A 21,822-nucleotide genomic window follows, 5' to 3' on the forward strand; every position below is an offset into this window, starting at 1 on the left:
ATTCGTGGATGTACAGCAATTGGGAAGGAAATCCTACTTTACTAAGTATGTGGGAAGGAACTTCATACAATCAGCATCCTCCCACATCAGATAGTACACAATTAACGTGTGTCAACCCTGTTTGTGTGCATAGAAAAAACAAATTTTAATTCATTCATCCATTCGACAATGGAAACAACAATATTGTAGAAGTGATTGATTCTATTTTTCACTATCAGGCAATTTGTCATTACAAAATAAAGAAAACAATGTGTCACATTGAATGATGGCTTCCAATCATCTCTCATCAATCAGAATGAAAATTTCACCATCTCTCATGGAATCTAACTTCTAACGAAGTTAGCTCTCACCTTATTTACTTCCATGTTAGCACTGCCTTCAGGAACTGACATGAAGGTACGTACATTAACTTGAGAATAAACATATCATAACTACACCGTATTGTGTAAATCTAAGTCTTCTGAAGAACATGGTCTGGGATTTTTGCTTATTGATAAATGTGCACCTCTTGTCCACAAAGAAGAGGGCCTCACGATCATCACAAAGCATTCACTACATGCTTGCAAGAAAACTACAAGTCTGAAGATAGAAATTTCTTATAAGTACAGCGTTGCAAAACATTATGTGCCAGCCATTGCTGCCAGCTGAGTGCAGTGGATAGGTTTGCCTAGTCTGCCACAACGACCAAATCAGATGATGTAGTCTCAGATGCCAAAATATCAAGAGGAGTAAACTGGTAACAAATCTTAATGTCATTGCAACAGGAAACTCAATTACTTCTATCTAGGTTGACTCAAAGATTTTTAAAAATAATAACAGGATTAATAATAATAATGGCAAAAACAAGTCAATGATTGCATTGGCATAAACAAGGTAGGCCACTCACTTTGTCTGAATATCTGGCACGAGACTACCCAAGGCATGTTATGATCACCCAAACGTCAATCTAAAATAAATGTCAAATAAAAACTGTCACCAATGTCAATGTCTCCCGTATCACAACAGGAGCATGAAATATTGAATGGGAAAAATCATACAACCATGCAAATGCAAACTTGGTCCGATGTAACCTTGTACAATCTAGTTGTATCTTTCACAACATCAAAATCTCACTGCAGATGCGCATCTCCCAACATTGTCTGCAAATCAGAGGAGACTTGCAATGCTCAAGCGACATGACTAACTGCTCTACTTGATGGACAATTTGCTTGGGCCTCTCTCATATTGCCATTCTCTTCGGTTCATGGCACACGGGATTGTTATTACATCTCATGGAAACTTATGATATAATATTCTGTGTGAAGGTTCAGAAGCGAGATGGGTGTGATTTGTGTAGTAGCAGACAATCTACAACATGTGATGGATTGCAGTGTATGAAAATTAAAATTGTAGTTAATCTGGGGAGAGACAGGCACAGAACACTGAAAAATGGAGTTGCCAAGGTCTGCTTGACTGTGTAGCAGAGGCTTTTCTAATGATCAATAATCTTCGTCACAACAGACTTTATTAACCCTGCACTGAAGGTAGAAAATTCACCCATCAATACTGGTTTGCAATCTGTACTTTAACAATCTAACAAACCACTTTTGTCAGTGAGGTGGTGATTATCATAGTTTGATCAAGTTGTTTCCTTTATATGGACATTATATTTCTAATTAGTCTACTGAAATACTATGATAATTGTGTCTTCAGTGAGACATTATGTGGAGATATTACATTATTTGACTTTACGTGGTGTTGACATTTTGCTCACGTCAAACCCTATCCTTCGCTCCATATAAACAAGAAAATGTTCTTTCAAGCTGCTCCAGCCACCATACATGTGCTAAATATTACAGAATGGGCCCTTTCAAAGAAAATAGCTTTTATTTAAATATTTAATAGTGCTGAATAATTATCGGCTTTACTCAATTTCAAACTGAAGGGATGTCAAATTCAATCTCCTACAAGCCAGGTTTCCTTCCCCCTCATAAACCTCAACACAATTATCAGGTTTTGCAGGAAGATCTGCAAGGCAGCTGGAAATTCGTAAATGTTGGCCAATTATGTTAAATTGTCAGTCACTAAGATGCTGGCAGATCAGCTGGCAGGTTAAAGATCCCAAATCCTGTGGTCTTGCAGCAAACACATCAAAATGTCGAGCATTGCAGCAAGAAAATCATTTCCAATAAAAACAAATTAACGACTGTTGTTTCCAGACACAGTCACCCAAGAAGTACAAGCTATAAGTTACAGATATGATGTTCAACTGAGCATGCAAACTCCCAATTCCCTTCGTAAGCTTCAGATGCCATGAGCCTTAATTTATGTATTTATGCAAAGAACGAGTAATTCTGAACAGCTTCTGTTCACTTTGTGTAAGAATACATAACTGTACTGAAGCACTTCGGACAACCACGAAACACAACAGAATATATTTATCCCACCCTGATAAGGTAACATTAATACTGGATCCAATAGGATCATTTGGCAGGTTCTTTATATTTGTCAGCATCTATCATGTCAAGACGCAGAACACGTTACCAACTCATGACCCGTGAGTATATATCTCCGAACATCAACAAAAGGTCATATCTGATATTCTGCTTTAACTTCTAATGTATTTTAAAGGCTTTGCCAATTGCTTCAAACTTTTACATTTTTAACACATTGAAAGAATTTGATATTTTATTATTTTCACTTTACTTCCATTTCCCCACCCCTTTGCCCATTGGAACTTCAAAATTAGCAAGTGTTCTGTGCCCCAGCTTCTCCCAAAACTGGTATTCGGTTCCACAAGCGCCAATTATTTCCAAGGCCTCATCCAAGCATGACTGTATGCGTTTGGTCACAGTATCACACTCTCTTACACACTTACACACACACACACAAAAACTAATAGCTCTCCTGCCTTGTCCAAGTGCACCAAAGCCAAAACAAAGCAACTCAACCAGAGTTCCATGCAGAGATCTGGATTCAAACCTAGGTCTCCTCTCTATCTCTATGTCTATGACCATATTTACTTCAATGGGTGCTTGATAAAACTGTTATGCAACATAACAATTACTGAAAGCATTAACATTTCATCAGAAAAAAGCAATAAATGGCAAAAAATAATAAGCATAAGTGGTTGCCTAGTAACTACAATACAACTTTACATCTGCTAAGAGAATTTTTACTCCATCCTTCAACATCCCTACAGTGACCCCTGCTGTACAGTCCATCCAAGCACAACTTTTATTCTATCTGTATAACAGCTGCAAATGAAGATTGGCACAAATTGACAGATGTTACTACTTAAACTGCACCATTTAAATGTTTTTGGTGTCCTGGTTCTGATGTTGCTTGGGGGGTAGCCTGCTAACATTTGATTAAAACTGCTTTCAAAAACTGTTCAAATCTCGCTGGCATAAGCACAGTGATCTCAATGTTCACTGCTTAAATCTCAGAGGGGCAGCATTCACAGCTCAGATGAAGAGTGTAACACAGTTCAAACCCATCACTCAAACTGGATAGCGAATAGTGTGCAATATGAACACTTAAGCAAGTTAACTTCACACCAACACAGACGGAATTTACATTTCCTCTCTGCGATTTTCTTCCCTCCCTCAAAGTTTGGCGTTCCTACGGAACATAGCTTCAAAGGCAAAAATCACTCATTGGCTGTTCTCCAGAGACTAATTTCATCTATGTCATAACATTTTGGCAGGCCAACTCGACTGTGAGAGGCATCACAGCTCATTCATGAACCTACTCATTCCCAGTGATCAGAAGCAAATGTTTTCTAAAACTATCCTTTCTGCCCAAACCATTGGAGCAGGGAGGGGGTGGTTGTCTGTAAAGCCACTAACATTTGGTTCTAATTAAATATTATCCAACTTGAAGCCTTAATTCTGTTTCTCTCTCCATAGATGTACTGTAGATAGGTCTCAAAAAACATGAACACAGAGGAATGCCCTAAGCACCACCCACTAAGCATTTCGAAAGGACACAGCTTAGAATCTCAGGAGAGTAAAGTCCTCAGGTCCTCCTCAGTCTCTGTAACAATGTCCATCATGTCAATGTAACCTGGAGTTAGTTGATAGGATGCAATATTTCTTGTGTAATACGAGAGCCTCTTCAAGGAGTCCAGTTTTTCCTGCACCATGTTGATCCCAAAGGCACTGCAGATGCCTACACTTTAAGATGATTGTGGCAGCAAACCTACCACCCATGATCAAAGTACAGACCCAGTTCAGCTGCTCAGACAGTAAGGCACTACCAGCCTTGCTGAGCATGGCAGAATTTTCAAATTCCCAGAACACAAAGTATTTGGGTTTTCTGGCTGCACTGAGACCCGTTGGCTCACCACACGGCCGTATTAAATCTTGGCCATTCAGGTATGGCTCAGCTGCTAACCAGGTTGCTGCTGTTTGATTCTTACCCCATCACCTACAAAATAGTCAGAGTGAAGCATTCTGGAAAAAAAGAGATATTTTATTGATGTCAATAATAGTGAACACGAACATGACAGTGCAATTTCTTTTCTCAATTACAAGACACTTTTCATGTATCAAATGCTTTATTTGCTCAGCTCACTATTTGACCTACAAAAGCATCAAAATGCCCAACAATCTCAAATTCATGTTGCTGAAAATGCTATTGTCACCTGTTGGGTTTGTCTGTTCATTTGGAGTATGCAGTTTCTCATCACAACATGCTCTTCCCCAGTGCTTTGATTTTCTTGCCTCCACTATTCAACCAAATCAAGGCTGCACATGAAAATCAATTCCACTTCCTTACCACACATTCTTTATTTTACTGGCCATCCTTCATGGTCCTCAAGAAATGGTGGTGAGCTAATTTCTTGAACTGCTGCAGTCCAAGGGGAAGTGAGTACAGGTACAACCACTCCATTTTAGAGAAAGATTACCAGAATTTTAAGACAGTGAACAGCAATACAGTTTCACGTCAGGATTGTGTGGGTCTTGGTGGGAAATTTGCAGGTGGTGGTGTCCTGTCAATCTGCTGCCCTTGTTCTTCTACCCAGTAGAGGTTACAGGTTTGGATGATGCTCAGAAGGAATCTTGCTATGTTACTGCAGTACGCATTGTGTATAGTACACATTACTGTTACTGTGCATTGGCAGTGAAGTGATGTTGAAGGCTGCCGATGCAGTGCCGATCAAGCAGGTTGCTTTATCATGGATGGAAACAAGTTTCAGGATTGTTGGTAGACAATTTCATCACCATCCTGAATTCAAAGGATGAGGTGACAGTGACTGCCCTTACATAAGGCAGGGCTTGATGGAGACGCAATCTAAGGGCCTTAACAGAGCTGAAGCCAATGGCAACCATGGCAAAAATTCTTCACTTTTTTTAAGTCATACCTGACATAAATGAAGATAGTTGTAGTCCCAATATATCACTGCACGAGTTCCTTAACCGGTGCTCTAAGCTCATCCATATTCTGCCACCCATCAATGACCACCATCCTTAAGGTCAGAAACAGGGATGCTCTCTGACTGGACAATGTTCAGCACTATTCATAAATCCTCAAACAGTGAAGTAGTCCATGTTCTTAAAGTCTGTGACAAGATGCCAAACTTATGTTACTATCTGTCAAGGTTTTAAATGAAAAGGTTTAAGATCTCAATTACATACTAAGACAATAAATAAAGCAATAAAATTTTGAACGAAGCTTTACTGAATTTACAACTTATGCTCAAAGTGAGGATTAACAAGAGGTAAATATAGATTAATAGACAAACTGTGGTCAAGTACACAGCACACCACCTGAACAACTGCTCATGTTTTAGCAATTCAATCGCCCAAGACTGGTTTTTGCAGCACACCTGAGATTATTCTGAAGTGACTCATGACCAGCACAGTTTCAGTTTATTTCACCAAACTGCCTGTGAATTTCTCTGAGCTCCAATATTTCTCAGCTGCATTATCCGAATACAGTTTATGGGCTTCCTTCACACTATTTCCAGCTGCACTACAACTAACAATGACTTCCAGGGACTTCTGCACCCAAACTGCCTGGAGTCTGCTAACAGCAACACTCACTTGCCTGAAGCCACTTCTTTACTACAGCATTCCTCCAACTTCAAGCGGCAAATAACTTCCTCAGCAAACACAGAGTTAATTTTAAACCAGATGACCTTAAATTTCATTCATTTCCATGACAATATAGATGGCTGCAGGATGGCCTTTACCTGACTGTCAGTGGTGAGTGAATGCTTTTAAGCTACTTTAGTTCAAACTCCTTCTGAACTGTCGTCACTACAAGCTTTGCAGACACCAATCTCCACCAATCAAGCACCCACGACATTTGCAGCTCTCTGCTAGACTAAATCTATTAAACAAAACATTAGTAACCTTCTGAAATACCGTTTGCTCTAGATGTTCTGGCAATCCCTAAAACCCAGTGTTTTAATTATTTTATCATCATAGCTGTTAACCTTTAAGGCAACATGAATCTAACCTTACAAATGCTCTAGAATGGCTCTTACGATGCAGTGGCAGCATCCCTCCTGGCCAGAAGACCCAGGTGTATGCTCTATCTGCTCTAAAAGGTGCATCATACTGCAAAATCTCGAGACATTTATAAGTACACTCGACCTCAAACGTGCTTCCCATCGTTCTTTTCCCATTTTCCACTGTCAAACTTTAATTAAGCATTTTGCATCAAGACCTGGACAGCATTTAGGCTTAGGTTAAGTGACAAGTAACAGTCACACCACAGAAGTGCCCAGCAATGAACAATTCCAACAAGAGAAAAATCCTAATATCTCCCTTTAATATCCAACGTTATCATCATTGATGAATCCCCCATTATCAACATTCTGGGGGTACCACTGTGTAGAAAATTAACTGGACCAGCCACATAAATATTCTGCAGCAAGTAACACACCATCTGATTCCTTAAAAAGCATGCCAAGCATCTTCAAGACAAATTCAGGAGTAATGGAATACCACCTTTTTGCTATCAATCAATAACAACACGACCTGCTTGATTGACATACTAATAAATTAAAATTTCACCCACTCCACCCAAAGCATGGGATAGAAGTATATACTCTCTACAAGATGCACTGCAGTACCTTACCCAAGGCTCCGTCAACAGAAACCAGTACCACCACCGAGGACAATGGCAGCCTGAGCATGGAAGCACCACAACCTGCAAGCTCCCCTCTGACAAGTACGATGGTCTAAGGCTACAAGGAGAAGGGGTTGAGATGAATACCAGCCATGATCAAATGGCTGAGTAGATTTGACAGGCCAAATGGCCTAATTCTGCTTTTACATTTTATGGACTTGCGTCAACTGTTGATGGGCAATATTTACAGACCTACCAGTATTGCCCAAAACTCAGAATAAATATGCATTACGTCTCCCATGATTGCTTCCTTAGTGCACCCCCTACTTCATTTCAACAGGAACTGTATGTCCTTCAAGCAATCTTGTCAAATGGTTATTTGCATTACGAAAAGCACAGTCAAAGAAAGCTACATCATGGACCATATTCAACATGCATCCAAATCCAGTCAACATGTTCACAATCCAGCAACGCTAACAACATATAAAATGAATGGATACTTATTTTTATGACTCCTTGACCAAATGAAACAGTCATATCAGGTACAAGCAGTTAAAGCAACATTTACTCGAAATTGAATTTAAAATTTGAGACATACTGAGAAAGTTTCTGGTAAAATGGTCATTACTGCAAGATCTGGTTGCAATTGTGATTTTCATCAACCCTTAGAGGAAAATATCAGTCATAGGTCACAAAAATCTGTGCCAAGCTTTGACTTAAGTACCATTTCAACCGTTTAGTCTTTTACCCTCAGGTTGATGCGCAAGTTTCATACACCTCACTCCTTATCAATTTTTTCACACATTGTCTGTTCACATCTTTATCCAGACTAGTCTCCTCTGGGCCTTTAGTCATTCAACCTTATTTTGTCTGTTTTTGATCCTCTGTCTCCCAAACTGGATGTCACTTCAGGGTCACCTTTGACCACTTAGCCTCAGGCACCTGACAGGTTGAAGTCAGCAGTGTCATTTAATGCCTTTGGAGGCCAAGAGTCTGCAACTCGAATACTGAGCTTCAATGAAAAATGGATATGAATATATTCATGGTGGCAAACGTACAGGAGCTTCCTGACCTTGTATTTGAGCAACAGGACATGGTTCTAGTTGTATAAAGCCTGCATAAAGTGAGCACACCCCTGATTAGTGACCATTTCACAGGCTGTTGTCAATGCTATTACAAGCCAGTCACTAAAAAAGACACAATAATAAACTAATCAGACTTCATCCATCTTGTTCTCTTACGTTGAGAGCCAGCACTTCATGCTGGTGACACTCAACGAGGGTACAGTCGGCAAAATGTAAATCAGGTGGTTATGTGCAATTTGGTTGAATATGCAAACAGTAATACGGAATTTCAGTTGTAAATTGGAAATGAACAGCTTATTTGAGAAAATGATTTTTAACAAGGAGAAATGATTAAGAACCAATGTGTAAAATTAAAACCCAATATCACAGTGAATATTCAACTGTTTATTTCATCACTTTTTCAGTAATTAAAAACAAAATTATGCACAGTGCAACTACACCAATAAGAGCACTGTGGTATTCAAGCTCACAATTACAGAAAAGTTATTGCTTTCTGATAAATTAATGAAACGACGCAGTGAAAATAGTACTTTTCCAACTAAACTTTAATATCTTTGTCTGAAGTGTTCGTTAAAAACAGTCAACGATTAATTCTGAACTTCAAGTGAAGCAACAATAGACACACAGCAACACATAGCCCACAACAGGACACACACTATAAAGGTGAAGGCCACCGACTCGCTTTCAGCAGCGAGCCCCTCGTTCACTAGCGAAACCTTGCTTTTGTTTCTAATTTACATTGTTGCGTGTTTAAACACAATACTCATCAGGCAACATTTATTGATGTTGAATCATACCATACTGGACTGAAATAACTGAGGCTTTTGTAATAATGTATGACAGTTAAATTTTTGCATTTGGCATTAATTTGTGGCAAATACATTCTCAAACTATGGGCTCTCCTGTTATCTATACAGAATGGCAGTCAAACCTTGGACATCTTGATCACTCAACACAGGAAGGGATATTACACATGCAATTCTAGTTCTCTCTCTAGACCAATGCTATAAAGGAGCAGTACAATCCTGGGTGGTCGAGCAACGGGAGATTGACCACTGTTCTTCAAGCTCCACAGTCTTAACTGGCTCAACTCCAATGATAATTTAGTATGCATTTCTGAGTTGCCGAAGTCTTCAACTAACTAATCTGTCCTGTATATTTTGCGTATGAGTGGTTGTAGGGTACCACCAAGAGAAAGACAAAAATAATTACGTATCAGGCAAACAGAACGGTCTCTGGATACATTTATCAATAGATTGACTTGCAAAAAGGTTTATGCAGCACTTTTCAAAGTCCACATGTTGCAAAGCCAGCAAAGATACTTTTTGAATCAATTTATGCATGCAAGTTCCCACAATAATAATTAAATAAATAATCTTTAATGAGGTATGATGATGTGTATATACTAGCCAGAACATAAACATTTCAATGTAAACCACAAAAATTAGATTGAGTTCACTCCCATTTTTAGAGTCTTGGAATACAATATTCCCGATGATAATGACATAAATTCAGCCAATTGAGGGCAAAGGCCTGGGATAGGAGAATTATTTTCAAGCTGTACATCAAAGATTATTAAGGGCACCAGGGCATCAACAATGTATCTTGCAAACAATAATTACAATATGTGGACTTTGCAGATTCTCTTGAGATCCATATCTTAGTCTGTTTTCTCCCTCACTTCAGAAGAATTCCCATTGAGGCAAAAACAGAAGAATGCTGACTTCTGTGGTTCAAATAGGACGCAAGTCAGTTAGAACATTTTAAAATTACCCAAATGTCAATCTCAAACAGTGAGGAATTTTCCTTTCATTTTACTGCAAGATCGAAAATACCAAAGTTCAATGACAAGCTGTTTGTTCATTAAGTGTTAACAACAATCCGAACTTTAACCAAACAAAATAGTTGATAGACTTGTGCCAGAACTTTTTGAACTATGGTATCACATTCTTGACCTGATATAATGGGTTATTTGCAAAAGTAGCACTGAGTCTCAAACATAATGTTTAATGAACTGGATGGCAGAAAACATTCAGTTTTAGGCACAAAAACACAAATACCAAGAAATAAATTAGAGCAAAAAGATAGTTTGGACAGTCAATGCATTTTCATTCAGGTTAGATGAGCACAAATTTGTTATTTATGTAGAGTGATTAAATAAATATTAAAATTAGCTACATCATCAGTGCCCAGTTGAAAAGATAAAACACTGCAAAGAACAAACTAATATCGGTTATATAACGTCTCCTACTTGATACTTTTCAGTGTTTTTAAACAATCATTAGGGATATTGACTTAATAGTTACTGAGCTCAGCATGCTGAAACAGGTGAATTAACATCAGCAGCTAATAATGTTAGCACAGCATGTATAGGCAACCATATCATTTGAACTGTCATGCTAATTCATCTCTCTCACTGTCAAGTAGATTAGCTCCTCCTAATCAGCATCAGACATTAAACAGTGAAAGAAAACACAAGGTTAAAACCGCAGTACAGGTAGTCCACAATTAAAGTGGCAGCTAAGTTCCTGAAAGTCACTGCGTTAAGCAAACAATGTTATTTGAAACACACATTCCTATAGAAACCCAAGTAAAATGTCAAACAAGAGGAGAATACAAGCACAATGCTAATAGAAGCCTCGGTATAAATTGATATAAAACACAAAAAAGGCATTAAAATATGCAACAAGTATATGGCATCATAATCATATACAGCACAGAATCAGGTCCAACTCATCAATGCTGACCAGATATCCTCAATAAATCTAGTCCCATTTGGAGCATTTGGTCCATATGCCTCTAAACTCTTCCTATTCATATACCCATCCAGATGCCTTTTAAATGTTGCAATTGTACCAGCCTCCACCACTTCCTCTAGTAGCCCATTCCATACACAGATCACCCTCTGCATAAAAATGTTGCCCCTCAGGTCCTTTTTGAATATTTCCCCTCTCACCTTAAACCGATGCCCTCTAGTTTTGGACTCCCCTACCCTGGGGAAAAAAATCATGGCTATACACCCTATCTATGCTCTTCATGATTTTATAAACCTCAAGGTCATCCCTCAGCTCCAGGGAAAGTAGCCCTGTAACTCAAACCCTCTAACCATGGCAACATCGTCATAAATCTTTTCTGAAGACTTCCAAGTTTCACAACATGCATCCTATAGTATTGAGACCAGAAATTGGATGCAGTATTCCAAAGTGGCCTAACCAACATCCTGTACAGCCGCAACATGACCTCCCAACTCCTATACTCAATGCACTGACCAATAAAGGAAAGCATACCAAATGCCTTCTTCATTATCCTATCTACCTGCGACTCTACTTTCAAGGAGCTATGAACCTACACTCCAACATCTCTATCTTCAGCAACGCCCCCCAGGCCCTTACCACTAAGTGTGTAAGTCCTGTCCTGATTTGCCTTCCCAAAATGCAGGACCTCACATTTATCTAAATGAAGCTCCATTTGCCACTCCTCAGCCCATTAGCCCATCTGATCAATATCCCATTATATCCTGAGGTAACCTTCCTTGCTGTCCAGACATCTCCAATTTTGTTGTCATCTACAAACTTTTTAACCATGGAGTTGGATAAAACCCACATGATTTTTAATTAGGTAAGTTATTTGGAATAACGAGTAGTGTGGTGAAACAGTTAACTAATGATCTCTTTTGCTTACTTTACACCATTACATTTAATGAAATGGAGGACAGATGGATTTTGCCATTCAAAATGAGGCAAATATTACAGTTGAGGTGTTTCAGACCAACTACACAAAGTTGGATGCATAAAAATCTAGCCTAATCTTGCTACGTGCCCACTAATGTTGATTTCATCATGGGATTAATTGTTCCTTGGCATATGCTCGATGTAAAGATGCACCAGATTCCAGCTGAGTGAATTAATTAAATCTTTTTTAGCAGAAAGAATTTTTAAATGTATATCGATTCATATTCATAATATCCTTCTGGTGCAGTTATCTGAGAATAATGAATTGTGAACTTTTTGAACTTTTGCAGTCCACATGCTATCATTTTATGGGACAAGTGCATCACTGGCTAGGCCAACATTTATTGCCTGTCCCAGAGGACAATAAAAGAGTCAACCACATTGCTGTGGGTCTGGAGTCACATGTAGGCCATATCAGGAAAGGATGGCAGCTTCCTTCCCTAAAGGGCATGAATGAATCAAATGGGTTTTTCCAATAATTGTCAATCATCATGGAATCATTCGACTCTTAATTCCAGACTCTTATGGAATTCAAATACCACTACATTCTGTGGCAAGATTCGAACTGGCGTCTCCAGAACATTATCAGGGTCTCTGGATTAACACTCCAGCGATAATACAAGGCCATCATGTCTCCATAGGTGACAAATTCCAGCATGTAGCAGTCCACCAACAGCAATATCTCTCCAGGTCAGGACTGACATCCAATGTGAAAGGAATGCTGCAGGTCATGGTAAAGATCGTGGGTCTGAATAGTACTGGAAGTCATCTTGGCAAGTGCTGTACTACATTTTTTAAATGGCACACACCATGACAGTTGTATGCTGGAGGTGAAAGGAACGAATGTTTAAGATGGTGGACGAGATACCAATTAATCAAACAGACTCTTCTGCCTCGACTGGTCTTGAGCTTTCTCAATATTTCTGGGCAAACGATGCTTTCATCTAATGCCATGAACTTCACCCGGCCCAGCATGAACATGGATTATTCCCAGGCCACTTCCTGCACAGTGCACCACTACTACCTCTGCTCTTATAAGTGAGGCACATAGTACAGGATAAAGATGGAGAAGTCTGGGACATTGGCTGTATGATATGATTGATCAAATGTCACTCTGTCAGACTTTTGTGAACTAGACTACGAAATTGTTCCAGCATGAGAATTCGGCATTAATGAGGAGGAATTTGTAGGATTGACTCAGCTGAGGTACCATTGACAGATATGGACATTATTGTCTCTTATTACTAAATACATGACCAGTGCAAAAATTAGTCCATCATATTATACTTACCTACATTTTGCATGGTTCAAGGCAACAAATGTATCCTGATCTATTCATTTCACTGCTCAAAGATTCTCATTTGCAATTCTGCCAAATGAGTGCTCTTAATTTTTGCAAAATCATGATTAAACAATAACCTTAAACCAAGTGTTCCCACAAGGTTTAAATGAACTTCCTATACAATCAACCAGATTCGTTCATTAACAACTGGACATGGAAGCGCTGTTTGTAAATACCTCATTAAAATACAAAGATACATGGCATACGTGATTTGAAAATGTATATGGTTATCAAACACATTCATTTATTTACTCCAGAACCATGACAGAATCAATACCCAAAACCCTAATATCCCAGGTGCAAAAGTTTCATTAAATCAAAACTAAAATGAGACAAAGGAAGCATGCGGCTGTGTGGGATTCTTTGGCTCAGTCTGTCATCAAACGACTTTCATAAAATTAGTCAGCTGTGTCTCACACAGAAACTGTCAGTACTCAACCACCATCTTCTTGTTAATGAAGCCCCAGGGAGGGGAACTTTGCACAGACGTCAAAACTACTACTTCACAGAATTGTGCAATTGCATTTTTATTTTTCGTTATTTTCTAAATAAATCCTTTATTATCTGGCTTTAAGAAAAACCCAAGGAAGATTTGACCATTTCTGATGCAACTTCAGGTTCTCAGCTCTGTCGGGTGCATTTCCAAACTTGATGGTTCATTCTGTGGTAATGGGGTGTGGCTTTCATGATACATGACCGTAAACTACAGCATAGGCACTGTTACCATCTCTCAGCTGTTGAGGTTAACAAATGACTTAAAATCAGAAAATCAGAATTAGTTCACCGAAATCATAGTATGTGCCAAAAAAAATGCTTTACTGCATGATTTCAAATTCTTTCAGCAAATGCTCTCACTTTACTGAAAAGCAGCTTGGAGGAGGAGTACAAAAGGGGAAGCAGACCAATGTGCTTACGGGTTCACAAAATAATCTGAGAGGACTCAAATATATATATAAAAAGTTGCTTGCCACAGTAATTAACTGCAGAACTGTTTATCCACATCAGCATCCACCACCCCCACCCCCACCCCCTGTAACATCAGGTTGAAGAAGGTGGTGTTGAACACAGAAATGAATGGCAGAGATGCCAGGGCAGAAAGGGAGCCTGGAAAGGGGAGAAGAAATGTTTGGGAGAGAGGGGATCAGGTGGACTGAGCTTCAAATGTGATATTGTGTGCATGTATACTGTATATGGTGGGGTGGAGAGGGAGATGCTGGGGAGATACAGGGGTTGGGGGAGGAAGATGCTGGGGAGATACAGAGGTTGGGGGAGGGAGATACTGGGGAGATGGAAGGGCCAATAAAAAATACGGTGAGGAATGGAGGTGGTGCTTGGATCAGCTTTTTTTGCCAAGCTTGGAACACAGTTTGTTGTGAGGAGCAACACCTCCTAAGGAGTCACTGAAGAGCTGCAAGACGACATTGCTGCAGGTAAACAGTAAAAGATCCTTCCCATTCACAAGTGAAGAGGAAACAAGTGGATGGCAACCAAAGAGATTTGTTGGGAGAACCACAAGGTGCTTCACCACCAGCACCGATTGAGCTCAAGATAAGATCATTTAAAAAGAGAAAAAGATAAATATGTTTCAAGTAGCTGAGGGCAACAGGGTTGCAAGAGACTGCACCAACACTGAATTTTGAAACCAGGGGACAAATTTCCACTTGCTGTGCTGTTGTTTCCATCTTTCCACAAAAAAACTCTCCTTTATTAGGTCTGATCAAGGGAGTGATTCAATATTGCTGTGTCTACATCAGTGCCCCACTGGGTAATGCCAAAAATCAACCTCAGCACCCTTTGTATACTCTCTCGGTTTGGTTCAGTTGGATCTGGACTGACCGGTGAAGCCAAAGTACAAATCAGTTTTGACTGAGGCACGCAATAAACTTGTGATCTTCACAAAGAACTTCAGCCCAAGGAAACAAGAAGAGAGAGGTGTAGCAACATCAGATGATCAACTCTCCAGCAATGTCTCCAACCAGAGCTCTGTAATCCAAATCAGTACGAATGATCAAACTACAGAATTCTCCCCAGATGGCTATATCACTTCTGAACTGTATATGGGATATTTCGATGGTCAATCACTTGTTCTTTAAGCAAGAGCTCCATAGAGCACAAACACATGAAAGGACAAATGCGGGTAGGTGACTGCAAGATCAATGAAAATTGAACACTGAAATAAGGTCAAATAGCTTTAAAAAAAAACCCAGCAATTAAAAAGGTACAACATTTCATATTTCAGCTCTCTGGAGGAAGTGAGAAATAATTAATGGGTCAGATCAAAGTCTTTCCTGAAATACGTTTTCATTAATAAATTGCAATTTAGAAACTGCCACAGTGAAAGGTCAATTATAGCCAAACGACTTGTGGCTAGTTTGGACAACAGCACAGATTCACCACCATCCCTTTTAAAGTACAATCCCAGCCCATTTTGCTGCTTTGTACGTTTAAGGACTGAGTGCAGAAATAGGGCCATAAACTTTTCTGCATGTTTATGAATTGCTGGGCTCTGTAGTGATTCAGTAAAATGCTAATTTATATGCAAATTAATTAGAAATATTTTACTTACATTTGAAAATTCTATTATATTAGAGATAACCCATTAACAAGTGATGATAGTTAGATTTCATTTGCATATGTTAATTGGGTCAATTAAGAAATATGCATTTTTAATTCTAAAATGTCGAGTTTTACAGGCCATGGAGCACACAGATCATTATAGCACCTGTTAGGCAAAGAAAGTGTGCCAAGAGTCAATTTATCTATGTAGACACTAACAGTAAATAATTGACTGAACATTAACCATGTAATTCCCCTCTGCTCAGGGGAAGTTTTAAGAATACCAAGCCCCCATTTTTACAAAAGCTTGCTTTCTGCAACCAATTTCTGCCACACCATTAAAGCTCGGGGGGAAAAAACCCGAAAGAACTGCAGATGTGGGAAATCAGAAACAAAAACAGAAGTTGTTGGAAAAACTCAGCAGGTGTGACAGCACATGTGGGGAGAAATCAGAGTGGGCGGCTCGGTGGTTAGCACTGCTGCCTCACAGCGCCAGAGACCCGGGTTCAATTCCCGCCTCAGGTTACTGTCTGTGTGGAGTCTGCACATTCTCCCAGTGTCTACCTGGGTTTCCTCTGATGCTCCGGTTTCCTCCCACAGTCCAAAAATGGATGTGCAGGTTAGGTGAATTGGCCATGCTAAATTGCCCATAGTGTTAGGTGAAGGGGTAAATGTAGGGGAATGGGTCTGGATGGGTTGCGCTTCAGCAGGTCGGTGTGGACTTATTGGGCCAAACTCACTGTAAGTAATCTAATCTTAACGTTTCGAGTTCCACTGACTTTTTCAAAACACAGCACTACCATTAAAATTAGCAATGTTTTTGCAATTTTTTCCATCACTCTTGCTCACTGTAAATTCCATTTTTGCAAGTAACAAATTCCCGTAGAGAAACAGACCACCCATTTTGCTGGAAGGAGGAGGAGCCAAGGTGGGTTAAGAAGTTGGGGACCAGTATAGGCCAGGATTACTGTCATCGGGTCATAGACCACGGAAACAGACTATTCAGTCCAACCAGTACATGCTGAACATAATCCTAAACTAAATTAGTCCCACCCGCCTCCAAACTTTTCCTATTTATGTATCCATCCAAATGGCTTTTAAACTTGGTAATTTACCCAAATCCACCAATTCCTCAGGAAGTTCATTCCACATACTAACAACTTCTGTGTAAAATATTTGCCTCACGTCTTTTTTTAAATCTCTCTCCTCTCACCGTAATCAATTTTGCATTTCATTTTCAAGTTAAAGCAAAACCTTAAATCAAATGAATGCACTTTGTCTATTTGTGTATTTCTAACTGCTAGAATATTTATCGTGGACAACTGGAATTTGTTGTGCCGAATATGTACTGCATGTAATAGTAACCACAACAGGAATGGAAGGAAGGATTGGTACTCATTATGTTGCAATAAAACATGGTTTCCAAGTTTCAACTCTTCAAATAATTAGACTAGACAGGATTGAGGTTCATAAGGAGGAGGTGTTACCAATTCTGGAAAGTGTGAAAATAGATAAGTCCCCTGGGCCAGATGGGATTTATCCTAGGATTCGCTGGGAACCTAGGGAGGAGACCGCAGAGCCTTTGGCTTTCATTTTTTTTGTCTACAGGAATAGTGCCAGAAGACTGGAGGATAGCAAATATTGTCCCCTTGTTCAAGAAGGGAAAGAGAGACAACTCTGGTAAGACCAGTCAGCCTTACTTTAATGGTGGGCAAAGTGTTGGAAAGAATTACAAGAGATAAGATTTATAATCATCCAGAAAGGAATAATTTGATTAGGGAGAATCACAGTTTTATGAAGGTCATGCCTCACAAACCTTTTTGAGTTCTTTAAGGTGGTGACCAAACAGGTGGATGAAGATAAAGTCGTTGATGTGTGTATATGGATTTCATTAAGGCATTTGATAAGGCTCCCTGTGGTAGGCTATATCAAAAAATATGGTGGCATGGATTGAAGGTGATGTGGTGGTTTGGATCAGAAATTGGCTAGCTGAAAGAAGTCAGAGGGTATTGGATGATGGGAAATGTTCATCCTGGAGTTCAGTTACTAGTGGTGTACTGCAAGGACCTGTTTTAGGGCCACTGCTGTTTGTCATTTGTATAAATGACCAGGATGAGGGCAGATGACGTTAATGTTGGTGGAGTTGTGAACAGTGCAGAATGATGTTGCAGGTTTCAGAGGGACATAGCTAAGTTGCAAGGCTGGACTGAGAGGTGGCAAATGGAGTTTAATGCAGAAAAGAAAAGTGAGGTTATTCCCTTTGGAAGGAGTAATAGGAATGCAGAGTACTGGGCTAATGATAATATTCTTGGTAGTGTGGACAAGCAGAGAGATCTCAGTGTCCACGTGCACAGATCCCTCAAAGTTGCCACCCAGGTTGATAAGATTGTTAAGGCGGCATACAGCGAGTTTGCTTTAATTGGTAGAAGGATTAAGTTTCGGAGCCATGAGATCATGTTGCAGCTGGACAAAACTCTGGTGTGGCCACACTTGCAGTACTGCATACAGTTCTGGTCACCGCATTATAGGAAAAACATGGAAACAATGGAAAGAGTACAGAGGAAATTTACCAGGATGTTGCCTGGTATGGAGAGAAGAGTCGAAGAGTGTGGCATGGGAAAAGCACAGTCGGCCAGGCAGCAGCCGAAGAGGAGGAGAATTGACATTTCAAGCATAAGCCCTTCATCACAAATGGTGGGGTGGCCCAAGGGGGATGACAGATCAGTGAGAGGGGTTGGTCTAGAAGGGAAGGTAGCTGGGAATGAGACAATCTGGGGGTGCAGTGAAAGAGCACATCTCACTGAGATGCTCGTAGCAGGAGGAGAACTTCTTCAAGGTAGGGATCCTTGCAAGGGGCTTTGCAGTAAGGTTATCATCAATTAAGTTCTCCTCCTCCCTCTACAAGGATCTCTGTGAGTTTCTCTCTCAGTGTACCCCCAGGTCGTCTCATTCCCAGCTACCTTCCCGCAGCCTCACACCACTCCTATTTATCTATCAGCCTCCTTAGGCCACCCAGTCATTCCTGAAGGGCTTATGCTCGAAATGTCGACTCTCCTGCTCCTTGGATGATGCCTGACCTGCTGTGCCTTTTCAGCACCACACTCTTCGTCTCTGATCTCCAGCATCTACAGTCCTCACTTCCTCCTGTTATGGAGGTACGGTCTTATGAGGAAAGGCTGAGAGACTTGAGGCTGTTTTCGTTGGAGAGAAGGTTAAGAGGTGACTTAATAGAGACATACAAGATCATCAGAGGGATGGATAGAGCGAACAGTGAGAGCCTTCTTCTTCAGATGGTGATGGCTAGTACAAGGGGACATAGCTTTAACTTGAGGGGTGATAGATATAGCACAGATGTCAGAGGTTGTTTCTTTACTCAGAGTTGTAAGGGGGTGGAATGCCTGCCTGCAACAGTAGTAGACTCACCAATTTTAAGGGCATATAATGGTCATTGGATAAGTACATGGATGATAATGGAATAGTGTATGTTAGATGAGCTTCAGATTAGTTTCACAGGTTGGCACAACATAGAGGGCCGAAAGACCTGCACTGCACTGTAACATTCTATGTTCTAAATGCTTTACTTAATAGAGTTGCCATTGGTTGAGAAATGATCCCAGAGAAAAGAATAGAATCGTGTGAACATTTTCTCATGAGAGAATAGTCACACACGACATCACTTGGCAATGACATATTAATTTTGTACGCCACTCTGCAATAAAGTATCACAACATCCTTTAGTGAGCAACCATCCAACTCCTATAAATGTGTTTTTAAACAGATATTCAGAAATATGCATTATTCATTTTAATTTGCAAATCAAAGATGTAAGTTTAAACCCTGAAGCATGAATGCAAAATGAAAAAAAAAGGGTGTAAGCCAGCCAATTAACCAAGGGGTCAAGATTGTGCTTAATTGACCACATTATGCATTGCTAGCAACAGTTAAGGAGGAATCTTCCATCTATTGTCACTTGTACCCCAGTTAATGATGAGAGAAAATTGTTGTACCATCTGTTAAAAGCTGAATGAAACAAAATGTGAATTTTTCCAGTGTTTTTCAAACTACTAAATTTTCTAAAGACTACCAAACATATCTGTCTTTCACTGTAATAATGAATAAATACTAATGCTGATTAATGGTTTGGAATGACTTCTGTCAGGACAGTGCAAAATATTAACTGACCATGCACAGCCATAACATTTAGACCATTCAGAGAAAGCACAGGAAGCCATTTGGCCCACTGTGTTTGTATCAACTCACTCAATACAATTCATTTGCCTTCTCCATGCAACCCCTGCACATTCTTCAAGTGAATCAAAAAATTGTTAAATTCTCTTTTAAATTCCTTCAACTGAACCCACCTCCTACAATCTCTATGGCTGTGCATTGCAGTTACTAACCACTTGTCACGTGAAACAAAATTTTCCTTGCATCACTTTTGCCTCTTAGGCCAATTACTTCACATTCTTCCCCTCAATGTGCTCACCTTGGGATGATTTTCACCCTATTTACTCTGTCCAGACCCTTTATGAGTATTAATCCTTCATTAATTGAATGACAGAATCTCAAGGGTTATCATTGCTGGATTATTACCCAAATCATATACCAATTGATACAGGGCACATAAGAACAGTGAAATGAACAATTAGCTGAAAAGCTAATGCGGGAGACGTAGGTTCTGGCTCGGGGACACTGACTCAATTACTGGGAAAGTGGAGGCTGCACCATTGGAATGGTTGTTTGAACATAGTTCAGGTGCAAAGATCCAGCAAACTGTAAACCAGGGAATTAGAGAGGGCTTTAACCTAACCATTGGGGTGAAGGATCAATCTTAAATTGATGGAGCAAATCAGGAGGTCGGTTAAAGGTAGGAGATCAATCAGATAATATGGAAAATGAAGGTAAAAAAGGGCTGGAGTGAATTAACCTAGGAATACACTAATAATTAAGGGGGAAAACAACAAAAATAATCAACAAGATGAAGCTAAAGCTCTCTGCCTGAATGCAGAGAGCATTCCTCAGGAAGTAAACAAATTGGTCGTAAATAAATGTGATCTGAAGGGTATTTGATATTCAAGAATAGGAAACTAGGTGAGGATGGGATAATATCATTCATCAAGGTTGGCACCTGTGCCAGTTGGAGATGACTTCAATTTAGGAGATCAGGATTGGGTATACTTGAGCAATGGTCAGGGAAAAATGGCATTAGAGGGCAGAGGCCCACAGGTCCCCTAAAAGTAACCATAATCTAAGATGAAAGTAAACACACAGAAATATTGAATACATATGATAAAGGGGGACATAATCATGGATGGTTTCAATGTATGCAAACATTGGAAAAATCAGATTGGCAATGGGGGATGCCTGAGGTCCTCATTAAATGCTTTTGAGATAGTTTCTCGGAAATTCACATTCTGAAACCAACCCCAGGGACCAGGGTATGCTAGACTTGGTATCATGTAATGAGAGAAGATTAATTAACAACTTTGGAGCAAAGGGAGTGCAAAGTTGCAGCAACCACTATAGGACTAATTTTTAAAATCCCATTTTGAAAAGAGTGGGATTAGGACAAACATTTTAAACATATGCAAGGGCAGCTATGCAGCCATAAAAGCTAAGGGATATTATCAGATAAGCCATGATCTCATCGTACAGCAGAGCAGGCTAGCTGAGTCAAATTGCCTACTTCTGCTCTGAGATCTTCAGACCAGCTGTTCATCCAGTCTAGAGGACAGATCAATCGAGGAATAACAGCCCTTCAGGGGATATTTCATACTATTCAGAATAAGTGTATTCCTATCATAGAGAAAAATTCTGAGGGGAAGACCTACTTTGTGTGCTTAACTCAAGCAGTTAAGGACATCATGAAACTGCATACAATTGCAGAAAAGTGAATGACAAGTTAAGATGACTGGTCAGAAATATAAACTACAGAATTGAAATGACAACTGTGTACAGTTCTGGTCGCCACATTACCAAAAGGATGTTGACTCTTCGGAGAGGGTGCAGAGAAGGTTGACGAGGCTGTTGCCTGGTATGGAAGGTG

At 39.8% G+C, this 21,822-nt stretch overlaps 1 protein-coding gene across 5 annotated transcripts in view; it reads right to left on the bottom strand.

The window, feature by feature from the left end:
• The window catches only part of pard3aa (par-3 family cell polarity regulator alpha, a), an 858,224-nt gene that overhangs the window by 609,679 nt on the left and 226,723 nt on the right, over positions 1-21,822 (bottom strand). The window lies entirely within an intron of this gene.

The sequence above is a fragment of the Chiloscyllium plagiosum genome, unplaced genomic scaffold (genome assembly GCF_037043375.1).
Source record: "Chiloscyllium plagiosum isolate Xiang-an unplaced genomic scaffold, Cpla_swu_hap1 HiC_scaffold_5, whole genome shotgun sequence".
Taxonomy (NCBI): domain Eukaryota; kingdom Metazoa; phylum Chordata; class Chondrichthyes; order Orectolobiformes; family Hemiscylliidae; genus Chiloscyllium; species Chiloscyllium plagiosum.